This window comes from Nomascus leucogenys, chromosome 21 (assembly GCF_006542625.1).
Source record: "Nomascus leucogenys isolate Asia chromosome 21, Asia_NLE_v1, whole genome shotgun sequence".
Classification (NCBI taxonomy): domain Eukaryota; kingdom Metazoa; phylum Chordata; class Mammalia; order Primates; family Hylobatidae; genus Nomascus; species Nomascus leucogenys.
In genome coordinates this window covers 11495763-11511571 of record NC_044401.1, presented here as the reverse complement: position 1 = coordinate 11511571, position 15809 = coordinate 11495763, and the positions used below count along the sequence as shown (strand labels likewise).

At 39.5% G+C, this 15809-nt stretch overlaps 1 long non-coding RNA gene across 1 annotated transcript; it reads left to right on the top strand.

The window, feature by feature from the left end:
• Positions 1-7095: 7095 nt before the first annotated feature.
• Positions 7096-13455, top strand: LOC105739154. The gene is made up of 2 exons (XR_001115030.1): positions 7096-7142; positions 13271-13455. It is a non-coding gene; the product is annotated as an uncharacterized LOC105739154 (long non-coding RNA).
• The last annotated feature ends 2354 nt before the right edge of the window (positions 13456-15809 follow it).

The window sequence follows — 15809 nt, the reverse complement described above, 5'->3', positions numbered from 1 at the left end:
ACCAGTGAGAACAAAGACACAACATTCCAGAATCTCTGGAACACAGCTGATGCAGTGTTTAGAGGGAAATTTATAGCACTAAATGCCCACAAGAAAAAGCAGGAAAGATCTAAAATTGACACCCTAACTTCACAATTAAAAGAACTAGAGAAGCAAGAGCAAACATTCAAAAGCAAGCAGAAGACAAGAAATAACTAAGATCAGAGCAGAACTGAAGGAAATAGAGACACGAAAAGTCCTTCAAAAAATCAACGAATCCAGGAGCTGGCTTTTTGAAAAGATCAACAAAATAGATAGACCGCTAGCCAGACTAATAAAGAAGAAAAGAGAGAAGAATCAAATAGACACAATAAAAAATGATAAATGGTGGATCACCACTGATCCCACAGAAATACAAACTACCATCAGAGAATAAAATAAACACTTCTATGCAAATAAACTAGAAAATCTAGAAGAAATGGATAAATTCGTGGACACACAAACCCTCCCAAGACTAAACCAGGAAGAAGTCGAATCCCTGAATAGACCAATAACAAGTTCTGAAATTGAGGCAGTAATGAATAGCCTACCAACATAAAGCAGCCCAGCATCAGACAGATTCACAGCTGAATTCCACCAGAGGTACAAACAGGAGCTGCCATCATTCCTTCTGAAACTATTCCAAAAAACAGAAAAAGAGGGACTCCTCCCTAACTCATTTTATGAGGCCAGTATCATCCTACCAAAACCTGGCAGAGACACAACAACAACAAAAAAATTTCAGGCCAGTATTCCTGATGAAGATCAGTGCAAAAATCCTCAATAAAATACTGGCAAACCGAACCCAGCAGCACATTAAAAAGCTTATCCACCATGATCAAGTTAGCTTCGTTTCCGGGATGCAAGGCTAGTTCTACATATGCAAATCAATAAAGATAATCCATCACATAAACAGAGCCAATGACAAAACCCACATGATTATCTCAATAGCTGCAGAAAAGGCCTTCGATAAAATTCAACACCCCTTCATGCTAAAAACACTCAATAAACTAGGTATTGATGGAACATATCTCATAATTATAAGAGCTATTTATGACAAACTCACAGCCAATATCGTATTGAATGGGCAAAAGCTGGAAGCATTTCCTTTGAAAACTGGCACAAGACGAGGACGCTCCTTCTCACGACTCCTATTCAACATAGTATTGGATTTCTGGCCAGGGCAATGAGGAAAGAGAAATAAATAAATCGTATTCAAATAGGAAGAGAGGAAGTAAAATTATATCTGTTTGCAGATGATATGATTGTATATTTAGGAAACCCCATTGTCTCAGCCCAACATCTCCTTAAGCTGATAAGCAACTTCAGCAAAGTGTCGGGATACAAAATCATTGTGCAAAAATCACAAGCATTCCTATACACCAATAATAGACAACCAGAGAGCCAAATCATGAGCAAACTCCCACTCACAATTGCTACAAAGAGAATAAAATACCTACAGTTACAACTTACAAGGGATGTGAAGGACCGCTTCAAGGAGAATTACAAACCACTGCTCAAGGAAATAGAGAACACAAACAAATGGAAAAACATTCCATGCTATGGATAGGAAGAATCAATATTGTGAAAATGGCCATATTGCCCAGAGTAATTTATAGATTCAGTGCTATTCCCATCAAGCTACCATTGACTTTCTTCAGAGAATTAGAAAAAACTACTTTAAATTTCATATGGAACCAAAAAAGAGCCCATATAGCCAAGACAATCCTAAGCAAAAAGAACAAAGCTGGAGGCATCACACTACCTGACTTCAAACTATACTACAAGGCTACAGTAACAAAAACAGCATTATACTGGTACCAAAACAAATATATAGACCAATGGAACAGAACAGAGACGTCAGAAATAATGCCACACATCTACAGCCATCTGATCTTTGACAAGCCTGACAAAAACAAGCAATGGGGAAAGGATTCCCTATTAAATAAATGGTGCTGGGAAAACTGGCTAGCCGTATGTAGAAAACTGAAACTGAACCTTTCATTACACCTTATACAAAATTAACTCAATATGATAATATAATTTGTACAAAATTAACTTAATATGGATTAAGACCTAAAACCAAAAAACCCTAGAAGAAAACCTAGGTAATACCATTCAGGACATATGCATGGGAAAAGACTTCATGACTAAAACACCAAAAGCAATGGCAACAGAAGCCAAAATTGACAAATGGGTTCTAATTAAACTAAAGAGCTTCTGCACAGCAGAAGATACTATCATCAGAGTGAACAGGCAACCTACAGAATGGGAGAAAATTTTTGCAATCTATCCATCTGACAAAGGGCTAATATCCAGAATCTACAAGGAACTTAAACAAATTTACAAGAATAAAACAACCCCACCAAAAAGTGAGTGAAGGATATGAACAGACACTTTTCAAAAGAAGACATTTAGGTGGCCAGCAAACATATGAAAAAAAGCTCATCATCACTGGTCATTAGAGAAATACAAATCAAAACCACAATGAGATACTATCTCATGCCAGTTAGAATGGCGATCATTAAAAAGTCAGGAAACAACAGATGCTGGAGAGGATGTAGAGAAATAGGAACACTTGTACACTGTTGGTGGGAGTGTAAATTAGTTCAACCATTGTTGAAGACAGTGTGGCAATTCCTCAAGGATCTAGAACCAGGAACACCAGTTGACCCAGCAATCCCATTCCTAGGTATATACCCAAAAGATTATAAATCATTGTACTATAAAGACACATGCATACATATGTTTATTGTAGCACTATTCACAATAACAAAGACTTGGAACCAAGCCAAATGCCCATTAATGATAGACTTGATTAAGAAAATGTGGCATGTATACACCATGGAATACTATGCAGCCATAAAAAAGGATGAGTTCATGTCCTTTGCAGGGACATGGATGAAGCTGGAAACCATTATTCTCAGTGAACTAATACAGGAACAGAAAACCAAACACCACATGTTCTCACTCATAAGTGAGAATGGAACAATGAGAACATATGGGCACAGGGAGAGGAACATCACACACCCGGGCCTGTCAGGGGGTGAGGAGCAAGGGGACGGATAGTATTAGGAGAAATACCTAATGTAGGTGATGGGTTGATGGGTGCAGCAAATCCATGGCACATGTATACCTATGGCACATGTATACCTATGTAATAAACCTGCGTGTTCTGCACGTGTGTCCCAGAACTTAAAGTATAATTTTAAAAAATAGAGAAGAGGTGGGAATAGGTGAGGAGGCCACAATGATATGCACAAGATTGCAAAGGGAGAAGTAGAAGAAAGATGAGAGAGAGAGATGAAACAATGGCAACTAGTCCCCCTTCTGGAGATGGTTGCTCACATCAAGACAAATGATAAGAAATGGCACATAGAGTTTTCTGTCTTATAATGTGCTTTTGTATCTCAATGCCTTTTTCCCCTTTCAGAGCATACATTACTCAAAGGCAGGAAATATGTGTGTGCTTGGAGAGAAAATAAAGGGGGTTACTAAAAAAATTCTACTTTTAGAGAATGAATAAAATTGGCATTTATTTTCCAATTAAAAGGAACAGTTGTATAAGCATGTAGAACTTTATGCCCAGAGATCAGAAGACAAAAGAGGGGTAGAGATAGATTTGGATCATCCATAGCTGACTGCCACATAAAAGTTGACAGGTTTGCCTGGCACATAGACTACGACATGAATGGTACTCCAGAGTTGTGCACTGGAGTTCAAAGCCACACAGGGGCTGCATGCCCAAAGAGGGGTGGTTCTATTACAGGCACTAAGTGAGGGAGTATAGAGAAAGAACTTTGAGAAATGCCCAAATTTAGTGGGTAAATGGAAAAGAAAGATAAACCAGCAAGGGAAAGAGGGAGAGTCACAAGCTGGTTGACAATAGTGCAGTTGCCATAGGCCCTGTCTCTTTCTCTGCATGATGTCCAAAACAGTCTTTATGATTCAGTCTTTCAAAGTGAAAATAGTCTGTGGCTCTTCCTTCACAATGTAAATTCTCTCTTGCTATGTATCTCTGCCTTTCTCTGTCTGTGTATATGTGTGTGTGTTTGTGTGTGTGTTTGTGTGTGTGTATATGTGTCCCTCTTTCTCTCACACATGCACATACGTATACATTAACATTTAACAATTTCTATGCTAGTTTCATTGTCGGATCAAATTAGTTCATTAGAGTTAAATGATCTTTGATAAAGCACTATTTACCCACAGCACTGGTTCCTCTTAAATTGATGCTAGTTAGGAAAAACTTAATTACCTTTCTCATTCTATATAGAACATTTTAATTTTAAAGCCTGATTCTCCTCTGAGAAATCATACTTCACTTCAACATTTTATAAGGGGAATACTTTGTGGCCATTCAATAGCCATTTCTACCTCCATTATCTCTGTAAAGGAATATAGGTGTTTAAAATGGTTATCCTTGGTTTAAAGTTTCAAGCCATCATATCAACTTTTGATCATCATCATCTGACACACTTTTTCTAAAGTCTTTGGTTGAAAAGCTGTATTTCAAAAACTATGTCCTTAGGGACATTTTCTTTCCAAAAGAATAATTAGTTCCTAAGAAATGACAAAGCTACATATTGTCAATGTAATTAAGTGTGCTGTTGCCAAACTCAAGACAAGCCTACATTTCTGTCATCCTGCCTGATGCCAGAGCCAACATATTTTTTGCTTATTATTTTATAATCACCACTTAGAGAAGCTCAACAAAACTTCTTGAATCCTAGGAAAACCATAAAATAAGACTGGCTACAAACCTGGCAATGGCTCAATATCAAAACATGGTAATTTAGTCCACCCCTACCACTTGTCTTTTGTAGCAATGTATCAATTACGCAGGAATTATTCTGCTTTCTAAAATCATCAGAAGAGGGTTTTCCATGACTTTGTCCTGTAATCAATGGAAATGCATGGTAATGTGGATCATCAACAGTGAAAAACAATTTTAATCAGCATCTTCTTTTTTAGGCAAATGGTGAATAAATTTGATTTATTTTATTTTTCCTTGGCTTCTCTTTACCCATTTTTAACCATCTCTGTTATGGAGTTGGATAGCTAATATTTTTGACTGTACATGACAGTGTTTCTTTCCTTCATTACCACTCTTCTGATATCAGACTTCACCTTCATGTTTGGATTGGATGGGGCAGGGGTATTTACAGGGCTCAGACTTGACTTAGCGTAGTGATGCCAACTCCCTGGACACAGTGTTTGCTTTGGGATGGGAGCTAGAACCAAGTATGTTGGGTTGTCAGACAGCATACAGGATTCCCACTTAATTTTAAATTTCAGATAAACGTGAATAGGGGTCTAGGATATATGTTTTCACTTCTGTTGAAATCTTCTCAAATAACATGTGGGATATATTCATACTGATAAAATTTATACTTAAGTACTATTTGCCCTTTATCTGAAAATCAGTTTTAACTGGGTGTCCTTTATTTTTGTTTGCTGAATCTGACAACACTATAAGTAGGACCAGAGACTTCTTTTGTTTTGTTTGCTTATTCTATATGAATACAAGAGAAATAATTTCTGTTAGGATGTACAGGACAGGATTAAATTGAAGCCCTTCTGATAGCCACTTTCCCTGATGAGTAAGAGGAAAAGTAAGCCAAGTAAAGGGGTGCAGACACCTGAGGTAGCAGAAAGATAAAGTCTTCCTAATTCCAGCTCCTATCTGCAGGCTGTGGTACTGCAGCTCTTCCTTTTTACATTATGCACCATCCCAGCATCTTCCTCAGTTATGGCAGCCAGTAGATTACGTTTATTTATATGAGCAAGTGGGAGTGTGAGCTGTCACTCATGCGGCACTCTCCTCCTTCCCTTGGCGTCCTCCAGCATTTCCGCTTGCCCTCCATGCAGCAGCACCCACTCAGACCCCCCCTCCCACACAAGCTGCCCCACCCCACATAGCACACTGTTTTCCCACAAGAGGACCTTAAAAATTCTTGTTGAAGTAATCAATGGATAGAGTCACAGGAAATAGGGAGTAACTGTAATACCTTGATTAAAGAATGATATGTGGCCAGGCACAGTGGCTCACAGCCTGAAATTCCAGCACTCCGGGAGGCCGAGGCGGGTGGATCACGAGGTCAGGAGATCGAGACCATACTGGCTAACACGGTGAAACCCCGTCTCTACTAAAAAAATACAAAAAAATTAGCCAGGCGTGGTGGCGGGCACCTGTAGTCCCTGCTACTCGGGAGGCTGAGGCAGAATGGCGTGAACCCGGGTGGCGGAGCTTGCAGTGAGCCCAGATCGTGCCACTGCACTCCAGCCTGGGCGACAGAGTGAGACTCCGTCTCAAAAAAAAAAAAAAAAAAGAACAATATGTAAAAACAAAGTTTTTAGGAGGACAAATCTGCCAACAACAATTTATCATGTTTCAATAGGAAACTTTTTTTTCTTTCCGGTGTTAGAATAGAGAAACTTATTTCCTTCCCACAAATGGCAATTCTTTAGATTATTTGGGCGGGGGACAGCTTGTCCGTTTTCTAATTTCAAAAATGAATAATTCCTTTAAAAGCTTCAGATTTTGGTGCTTTGTCATCTTGCTACAGGGCTCTGGACCCTTGGCCAGTGGCCAGCTTTAGAAATGGTCATTTAGGAAGCAAGGCTTCCCCAGAGAACGCATGTGCTGAGTTGCTCTCATGTTTGCTGGTGGACAGTTGGTCCCCTGTGTCTCCAACACCACAAAGGCTTTCATGGACAGAGTCCTTCATGGGTAAGAGAAAAAGCTGGGACACATTTTTTAAAAACTTAGTACATGTAAAAGTGATGTTCTTTATAAGAAGAATGTTCTTTATTCGTTTTGGAAAAAAAGTAAAGTCCAAATTTACCAAAGTGTAAACACTGAGAGACAAAAGCTGTGGAGATATAAAAAAACAGAAAAACAGGCACTTTGCTTCATGCATGTATCTACAAATTTTAAAAATCAAAGACAAACTAAAATTGTTAGTAGGGGTCCCACAGGCAAAAAAGACATCATCTAAAAAGAAGTCTTAAGGAGGGTGTGAAAAAGTAAAGATGGATGAGAAAAGTGTGAGTAAATGCTGTATATCTTCCTTTAGGTTTTAAGCACCTTTTGGATTAATGCCAAAAGAAATCCTTCAAAAGTAAGTGGGTATGTACTGTCAGGCCTGGCTTATGGGCTTCCCCGCCTTTATAGAAATCATGTCAGTTAGTTTCAGCTTCATGGAATGTTAGTCATAAAGGTGTGAAAGCAGTGGTCTAATCTAACCGCAAGTGGCTTAATGACTCATTTTAAACACTTTACTGTCCCTTTCTCAAGAAAATAGGAGGCACAATGAAATGAATTGCTAGGCTAAAGCCAAATATCAAGAATCCTGATATTCAACGTAGTTAACCCATAGGTGGATGTAGAATCTGCAGCAAAGGCCCAGATCAGGAGCTAAGACTCAGATAGGACTGGATAGATTAGAGAAATCAACCATCTGGGCCAGAGACTTCAATATTGTGAAATAAATAATTGGCCTTTACAGCTAATATAGAGACCAGTGCCTACTTGGAATTCTGACAAAGAGAATAAAGTAATTAAAACCAGATTGGGCCGGGCGCGGTGGCTCACGCTTGTAATCCCAGCACTTTGGGAGGCCGAGGTGGGCGGATCACGAGGTCAGGAGATCGAGACCACGGTGAAACCCCGTCTCTACTAAAAATACAAAAAATTGGCCGGGCGTGGTGGCGGGCGCCTGTAGTCCCAGCTAATCGGAGAGGCTGAGGCAGGAGAATGGCGTGAACCCGGGAGGTGGAGCTTGCAGTGAGCCGAGATCGCGCCACTGCACTCCAGCCTGGGTGAAAGAGCAAGACTCCGTCTCAAAAAAAAAAAAAAAAAAACAAAACAAAAAAAACCCAGATTGACCTATATAGTTTGTTCTGAGCAGAATCTAACAAAATCCAGCTTCTTTTGTTTACCTGCTCTAACTCCCATGTTGAGTAAGAATATTGTGGTCAAGATGGAAGCAGGTAGTAGGGTCTAGCCTGAAGGGGAGAGTGGAGCAGGAAATGCGGGAGGTAAGGATAAGCAGAGTTTGTTGAATGCTTTTCAGGAGGATGAAAGAGTACATCAGACAATAATATATAGACTTTGTTACCTTTTCTTTTTATACAATGTTATAGACTTCAAGGAGATTCTATATTCCAAATCTTCACAAGATTTCTCACAAGAATATTTATATGAAGCAAGGTACATACAATGAAATTGAGACTCAAGAGATTAAGTGACATGCTCAAAGTCACCTGAATGATAAATAGCACAGCCTGGATAGACTCTAACCCAGAGCATCCTGAGTGATTTTCCCAGGAATCTTTTCATTTTTATGTCTATTTAATTCTGATGTCCCATTCACATGGAGACATATGATACAGACTTCCGTTTACTACCATATAAATAAAGAGCAATATGAAGATGGGATAAGGGATGTCCAGAATGCCAGAATGAAACTAGCATCAATAGTGGCAATTATCCAAATGACTGGGGAGAACACCAGGACCTTAGAAAAGGTATTTTAGATGTTACCAAGCAAGGCCATCTAAAATAAGCCTTCAAAGAGTTCCAGAAGCAAAGAAAACAGATGAAAAGGCATGAAAACATGAACACTCTAATAACAGTTAAAGTAAGTGGGATTGCTCTTGCCAAGACCTATGAACTATATCTGATTGGAGAGAAAAATAAAACAGCGGGTAAGGTGGTGCATCCATTCTACGGATACATCTTTTAATAGGGAAGGCAGTTATAGACGAGGTGGCTATCCCTTGATTTCCATGATTTTAATTTTGTGACATAATGTGTATTCATTTATATTTTCTATTGCGTATGAGTCCATACACAATTAATGGTTAAATTTTTGAAAATATAAAGATTTTTACTCATAAAATTTATCATTCAAGGTTGGGATGCATACACTTTTGGCAGTAAAAGAGCAACAAATTTGTTAGAAAGTAGTTTTAATTGGTATCCTTTAAAAGAAACTTGTAGGATCATGTTACTTCACACGTAGAATATTTCTCTAGCTTGTGGCTTCAGTGATACATTTTTTATGGACTGGTTGCCAGTGATTCTCGCCCATGAAATGTATAGAGAAGTCTGTTGACACTTCTTGTCCTCTCTCTCTTTTACCTGATTTGGCAAAAATAGTCATTTTGGAATTAAGAGGAAAAGGGCAAGTGAACTTTTGTCTTAATCTTAACATTGCTGAGCTCCTGAGCTAATGAAAGCAGCAAGTTCTTACTTTCAGATTTTGCATTCTGTGACTAAACAAAAAAGACTCCATTTTTAAAATTACTTTTTAAAAATACCTAATCAGATATTTTATTAATTGAAACCAAAGGCATTTCTAACTGTACCCTAACTTCCTGTCTTGTTTTCTCTTTCAGCTTTGTGTCAGTCTTTCTGTTGTGGAGATTTTTTTTTTTTTTCAGTCTTTTTGTCTGCCTAGCATTTGCATCCCCTTTCTATGTGAGATTAATCTTGGTGGGAGAAAGAGCAAACTTTAAACTTTAGAAACATTAACTATATAAACTATAAAAACTGAAAATACCAGATACGTTGTCAGCCTGATTTGAAGCAAGGGTTTGGGCAAATACTTCGGGCTGTCTATATTGGACGCACTCATACCAGTTTTTGACTAGGAAGTTAGTGACACCAAAAACACGGAAAGTGACTCATTCTCTGATAAAGGAAGTGGTTATAGCACAATTGTGTTCCTGATAGATCAGTGACCACAGCATCTAGGACACTCAGTGTTCTAGTTTTGCGGGGGCAGAGTAGTTTCCTCATCAGCCCAGTTTTGCAGCCTCAATTGGGGCATTGTTCAAGATTCATTGTTCTGAGCAAGATGGTTCCATTCTCCTGGTGATTCAGAGAGCTACCTATTAGTTTTTAAAATAAACTCTTTTTTATCCTCCCGTTTATTCAGTCATGATTGATTTCTTATTTTGCTTGCAAATAAGGACCCTGCTTGATGTATTGTCTATCTCTTAGGCCAAAAGAATAGAGGCCAGAGAAGAGGAGCCTGGCTGGTAGAAACATCTCGCCTTTTCTGCTTGGATATGCTGTCACCTTTTACAAATGAATAAGCATGTTCATAAGCTGACAAGAGAAAGAGAGAGGAAGAAAACACGTAAAAAAATAAAAATAGGCCAGGCGCTGTGGCTCATGCCTGTAATCCCAGCATTTTGGGAGGCTGAGGTGGGTGGATCACAAGGTCAGGAGTTCGAGACCAGCCTGGACAATATGGCGAAACCCCGTCTCAATTAAAAATACCAAAAAAATTAGCTGGGCGTGGTGGCGGGCGCCTGTAGTCCCAGATACTCGGGAGGCTGAGGCAGGAGAATCGCTTGAACCCGGGAGGTGGAGGTTGCAGTGAGTCAAGATCACGCCACTGTACTCCAGCCTGTGCAACAGAGCTAGACTGTAAAAAAAAAAAAAAAAAAAAAAAAAAAATCACGGCATTTATGGCTTTAAGGATCTGTGTAAAAAACTATTGGTAACACTTTAGGGTACCTTTAATGGTATCAATTGATATGTCTCTATCGTTCATTCATATATCCTTCATTCAGTAGGTAGCCAGGCCCTGTGCTTCTTGGTCTCAAGGATGTTTTGAGTTTGAAAAACTGAAGTTTTACTTCCAACCTAGGTTTTCATTTTCTAAGTCTATACCTTTTGATAAAATTGTGCTAGATGCCCTTGAAAGAGAGGAGAGAGAGAATGCCTCCTACATGAAATAAAAGAAAAGGGATTACTTTTACTCATAGTGAAGAGTTTCCTTACACCCAGTTTCCTTACTCCTAAATCTGGAGATCTGTGATATCTCCAGATAGGAGCGCAAAGACCCAGAACCACTGTAGGGATCCCTCAAAGGCCACAGCAGGACCCTGCTAACTATCAGTGCTGTGTGGAGGAAGCAAGACTTCAGGAGGAATGTTGGTGGGTTTCAGGCTTGCCAAAGTTTGCTCCATCCTCCGTGTGGTGCACAGAAGCATCAGTCAGGGAGAAGGCTGGATTTGGAGGGACCCTGTGGAACAGACTCCAGTGTCTATGTAGTAAACATTGGACAGATGGCCAATGACCCAGGAGCCACCCTATGTCATTGTGCTACCTGAGACCTTCACATACTTCATTACCCTGGTAGTAGAGGGTCCCCAAGAATTGCTGAGATAGATTTTTGACTATCTTGGCAAGAAGTGGACAAGAAGTAAGTATTAAGTACATTTATAGAAAATAAAGAAACGCATTATTATATTAGTTTGTTAGGGCTGTCATAACAAAGTATGTGGACCCTATGGGTTAAACAACAGATACTTATTTCTCAAAAATAGGGTGGCTGGAAGTCCAAGTCAAGTTGTCAGTAGGATGGTTTCTCCTGAGGCCTTTCTTGTCTTGTCTTCTCCCTGTGTGTTTACTGTGTGCGCATGGTGTGTGTGTGTGTGTCTGTGTCCTAATCTCCATGTGTTAATAAGTACACCACTCATATTGGATTAGGGCTCCCCCTATGACCTAATTTTTCCTAAATTACGTTTTTAAAGACCCTGTCTCTATATACTGTCACAGTCTCAGGTACTGTAGTTTAGAACCTTAGCATATAAATTTTGCGGGACACAATTTATTCCATAATAATTATATTTTGCCCAACTGAGTTTGAGATTGTGTTCAAGTTTTCTCTATGATGATGTTACAAATTATTGTTACTAATAATATAAATAATAATAGCAAACAGGTATTAGGCACTTTTAAAAAACATTTGATGTGATAACTCATTTAATCCCTGCAGTAGTCTAACATAAGAGATAAATTGTTCACATTTTATTAATCAGAAAGCTGAGGCATAAGATATTTCTGTAGCATTTATAAACACTAGGCTGCACTGTATCCCAATAAAAGTAATACAGTAATTACTAAGCATGGAAAGTATGGCATAATTGATCCTCCAGTTGGATCAGAGAAGGGAGTTTTGCTCACTATGACCTTTCTCATTTTGTTCTTGATTCCTGAAGGTTCTGTCCTATCATTTAACATGGGTAGCTGTATTAGTAAGGGTTCTCTAGAAGGACAGAACTAATAGGATACGTGTATATATAAAGGGGAGTTTATTAAGGAGTATTGACTCACAGGATGTCTAGGTGAGGTCCCACAATAGGCCATCTGGAAGCTGAGGAGCAAGGAAGCCGAGGAGCAAGGAAGCCAGTCCAAGTCCCAAAGCTGAAGAACTTGAAGTCCAATGTTCGAGGGCAAGAAGCATCCATCACAGGAGAAAGACGTAGGCTGGGAGGATAAGCCAGTCTAGGCTTTTTTTTTTTTTTTTTTTTTACATTCTTCTGCCTGCTTTTATTCTGGCCACAGTGGCAGCTGATTAGATAGATTGTGCCCACCAGGATTGAGGATGGGTCTCCTTTCCCAGTCCACTCACTCAAATGTCAATTTCCTCCAGCAACACCCTCATAGACACCCACAATGACACTTTGCATCCTTCAATCCAATGAAGTTTACACTCAATATTAATCATCACAGTAGCCATTAGTAATGCTAAAATTGGCTGGCTAGGAATTAGAGGTGAGATAAAACTCTTGAAATTATCTTTTTTTTTTTTTTTTTTTTTTTTTTTGTGACAGAGTCTTACTCTGTCACCCAGGCTGGAGTGCAGTGGCGCAATCTTGGCTCACTGCAACCTCTGCCTCCCAGGTTCAAGTGATTCTTCTGCCTCAGCCTCCCAAGTAGCTAGGACTACAGGCACATGCCACCATGCCTGTCTAATTTTTGTATTTTTAGTAGAGACGAGGTTTCACCATACTGGCCAGGCTGGTCTCGAACTCCTGACCTTGTGATCCACCTGCCTCAGCCTCCCAAAGTGCTGGCATTACAGACATGAGCCACTGTGCCCAGCCAAAATTATCTTCTTTTTTATCGTGGGGTACAGATATTTGGGTCTCTGGTTTCTAAGTTATAGATAAAGTCATAGTATAGAAATGCTGCGAGCCTACAGCATTATTATTTTTTTTTAATTTAATGGGCCTAGATTTGGCTCCGCAATAAAAAATATTCCCAAACCTAAATCAGTAAGGGTGCAATCTCCCTTTTCAGTCTTAGGGTCCATCCTAGTTGTTCAGTTTGTTTGGTTGCTTTTTTTGTACTCTTCAGATTTTGAGTGACTTTATTGGGAATTATGCGAGTCAGGGTCTACAAGATATTGATCTAGGACTTATTTCCTTTCTCTAATCATTTCAGGTCAAAGCTCCATTCCACTCTCTGGCTTCCGTGGAGGAAGGGCTGAACTGTGCCTAGTTATTTTGAGGTTTGGGACAAACCAAAGAATTGAGCATAGTGGTGAGTCGTTTTGAAATGAGAGACCTAGCCAAGGATATGTTCACTTAGTAAGAGGTCGCATCTTCTGCAAAATAAAAAAATCAATCAAATCTCTCTCAGTAAAATTGGTGGTTATGTGAAGGCACTATAAAGTATAAATAATATGCAAATTGTATTTATTATTGCTAGTATCATTCTACTTCTGTGGTGTAACCCGATAGTAGCAGATACTAGTCACTTTATAAAAACTGGGACTAAAAATCAAGAACTACAGTTGACCTTTGAACAATATAGGTTTGAACTGCGTGGGTTTACCTATAATCAGATTTCTTATAAAAATAAATATAATTGGGCTTCTATATTGGCTGATTTGCCACCCACAGCCAAACACACGCATTGAAAATACAGTGTTAGCAGGATGTGAAACCTGCATATGCGGAGGGCCTGGGGGGTGACTTTTCATTTCTGCAGGTTCTACAGGGTTGACTGCGGGACCTGAATATGCACGAGCTTTGGTGTTTGTGGGCAGTCCTGGAACCAATACCCCACAGATACCAAAGGACGACAATATTTATTTTGAAATAATAATATAAAAACATTTAACAAAATGATTATAGCAATTCATCTTAATCCTGGCTTCATAGTAGAATTTCTAGGAGGCTTCTACATAGTCATGTCTGACTCTATCAAGATTAATTACATCAGTAGCCCTTGAGGTAAGGCCTGAGTATTACTAATTTTTGAAACTTTCCAGGTGATTCTAACATAAATCAAGGATTGAGAATCAGTGAGCCCGGAAGAGCTATCAGGCTTGGTCAGCTACCAGCTGCATATAAGTAAAACTTCTGAGTAAGAGTGGATTAGATAAAATAAATATTTTTTCTCTTACTTAAAAGAAATCTGGAGGGAGGCACTGCAGGGTTGGTGTGGTGGCTCTGTGCTACTATCAGGAACCCATGCCCATGCCACCTCTTTCTCAGCATGTGACTTCCATTCACAAGATCACCTTGTAGCAAGATTTGTTATGTATTTAACCATTATTTATTGGGCACCTACCCTATCATTGGAGCTGTTCTAGGTTCTAATTGCATTTTAGATAGAGTGGCCACAAAATATCTTGCTGAAAAGGTGATGTTTGAGTAAAAAACTAAAGGAGGTTAAGGAGAAAGCCATGCAGTTATCTGTGGTAAGTGTTCCAAACAGAGCAAAGAAACATAAGTCCTTAAGGTAGGAATGGGCCTGCTGTATTTGCAGAAAAGCAAAGAAGCCAGCGTGGCTAGCACTAAATGAGTACAGTGTTAAGCAGAAGGGACATGAGACAGATGGGAGATGGGGACATACTGAGTAAGCTTTCTAGGCTCTGAAAAGACTTTCAATTCATTTCGCCCCTGAGAGTATGAGGTAGGTAGGGTGTTAAACAGAGAAGAGACATGATCTGACTTATGCTTTAGTTTCATTAGGATCATTTTGGCTGCTGTGTTAGAGAATAAACCAACTAATGGACCAGGTGAAAGCCTAAAGACAAGTCAGAAGGCTATTGTAATTATTGGGGTGAGGGATGATGGTGGTTCTGACCGGGATGGTAGCTGTGAAGGTGATGAGAAATGTACTGATTCCAGATTTAATTTGAAGATAGCGCCAATACTGTTTGTAAACATAATGAGTGTGGCACGAAAGCAAAAGAGAGAAGTCAGAATGGTTCCAAAGGTTTTGTGCTGATAAACTGGAAGAAAGGAGTTGCTGTTTACTGAGATGGGGAAGACTGCAAGAGGAGAAGATTTGGGCTGAGACCAAGAGTTCAGTTTCAACATGTTAAGTTAAAATGCCTATTAGACATTTGTGTCGGTTATCAATTTATTGCCTCTCAGCCTCAATATATGCTCTGTGATAAATAATAGCATTGCTTTAAGCATTTCTCCTTTAAAGTGAGCACAGTGATAACATTTCTCAGTAGGCAGCGCTGAGGGGCATTGCAAGGAGGCCTTCCTGCCATTTCTGTCAGAGGTTAGCAGAGGTTAGGCACTGGCAACGTGGGTGTGAAGACATCCAGTGAATCCTCCTTTGCCCTGGGATCAAGACGAGCTCCCTCTGTGTCCTTGCAGCCTCGGCCTGGCTCTGGCTGGTGATAACCTTTTTTTTTTTTTTTTTTTCAGCCCCGTTAACATAGACACCAGAGTCCCTACACTCTGTGAGGGCCTTCTTTCTCTGCTTGTGCCCCAGTTCCCCTTGTAAGCCACTGGCTAATGATCACCTTTTCACATCAGCACTCCAGAGAGTGGCTGTTGCTTTCTCGGCAACTACAGACTGGCCTTCTTTATTATCCAATAGTCTAAACTATAACCTCTCCAGTAACATTTGAATTCCTTCCAAGTTTTTCCTTGCTTGAGTATCCTCCCTCAGTTCTAGGGTACCATATGTTTTACTTTTGCTCTTTTATAATAGTTAATAATTCTTTATTTTA